The sequence below is a fragment of the Nannospalax galili genome, unplaced genomic scaffold (assembly GCF_000622305.1).
Source record: "Nannospalax galili isolate Female #2095 unplaced genomic scaffold, S.galili_v1.0 scaffold799, whole genome shotgun sequence".
Taxonomy (NCBI): Eukaryota; Metazoa; Chordata; class Mammalia; order Rodentia; family Spalacidae; genus Nannospalax; species Nannospalax galili.
Genome location: NW_008343085.1, coordinates 398429 through 400033, shown reverse-complemented (window position 1 = coordinate 400033; position 1605 = coordinate 398429). Strand labels below are relative to the sequence as shown.

General features: G+C 41.3%; 1 protein-coding gene across 2 annotated transcripts in view; it reads left to right on the top strand.

Moving 5' to 3' along the window:
- The window catches only part of Ctcf (CCCTC-binding factor), a 60661-nt gene that overhangs the window by 42415 nt on the left and 16641 nt on the right, over positions 1-1605 (top strand). The gene's annotated exons all lie outside the window — the stretch shown is intronic.

Sequence of the window (1605 nt, the reverse complement as noted above, 5' to 3'; positions counted from 1 at the left end):
AGGGGGTTCTTTTTGAGACAGCGTTTTTATGTAGCCCCAGCTGGCCTGGCGCTTGCCATGTAGGCCAATTTGGCCTTGATCTCACAGAGAGCTGCCTGCCTCTGCCTCCCCAGTGCTGGGATTAAAGGCATGCTCCACCACGCCTGGCAAAGTTATATATATGTATTCTTTATTATTTTATGTGTATGAGTGCATTGATTGTATGTATGTAAGCACACCTGTGTTGTGTAGTGCCTGGAGAGGTCAGAAGAGGGTGTTGGATCCCCTGGAACTGGAGTTATGGACAACTACCATGTGGGTTCTAGGAACTGAACCCAAGTCCTCTGCAAGAGCAGTCAGTGCTCTTAACTGCTGAGCCATCTCTCTAGCTCCAGAGAATATAACAATTTTAAATGACTGAAAGATGAGTACCTAACCCCCCAAAAACTGTAATGAGTGTGAAATATTTACCTGTTTAAAAGATGGACCATCAAGATGACTCAGTGGGTATAAAGGTGCTTGCCACCAACCCCATGACCTGAGTTTAATCCCTGGTACTTAACATGTTAGAAAGAGAGAACCAACTCCTACAAGTTGTTCTCTGACCTCCACATGTACAGTCAATCAGTAAAAAAAGTTTTTTGAAGAATACAAGTTACACATGTTGATATAAGCCATTTCTTTCTCTTTTTCTGGTCTTTTTGAGACTGGGTCTCCCTGTATGCCCAGGTGGCCTGGAACTCACTATGTAGACCAGTTTGGCTTGAACTCACTGAGTACTGGGATTAAAGGCGTGCACCACCGTACCCGTGATATAAGCAATTTCTACTATACTTAAGAAAATAAATAAATAAATAAACAAACAAACAACTGCAGCCAGGACATTTAAAAATGGAAGGCTTAGTGGATTGTGGATTTGAGACTAGATTTGACTGCATATAAAGTTTGGAGCCAACTGGACTACATAGTGAGACCCCTGTCTTAAAAGTAATAATTATAAGAATGAATGGAAGGTTTGGGGTTGGAGACATAGATCAATGGTATAGTGCTTACCTGGCACGCATGAGGCTCTGAGTTTGTTCTCCCATCACTGAGAGAAAAAAAAAGAGTGCTTTTTTTCTTTTAAACTTTTTTTGTTTACTTTTAAGGGGTTTGTTGTCATTTGTTTTTGAGGCAGAGTCTTACTATGTAACCCTGACTGGCCATAGACTTCACTATGTAGAACAGGCTGGCTTTAAACTCAGAGGTCGGCCTGCCTCTGTCTCCCACTGATGGGATTAAAGGCTTGCCACCACCACACTTAGCAAGGATGTTATTGACTTTATTATTTGAGGCTGCCCTATTACCAAAACTGGCTAAGTAAGTGTTCATTGAGTATATACAAAACACAATAGTTCAACAATTAGGAACTTCACTATGTAGAACAGGCTGGCTTTAAACTCAGAGGTCGGCCTGCCTCTGTCTCCCACTGATGGGATTAAAGGCTTGCCACCACCACACTTAGCAAGGATGTTATTGACTTTATTATTTGAGGCTGCCCTATTACCAAAACTGGCTAAGTAAGTGTTCATTGAGTATATACAAAACACAATAGTTCAACAATTAGGAAATTATTGGCACAGATTT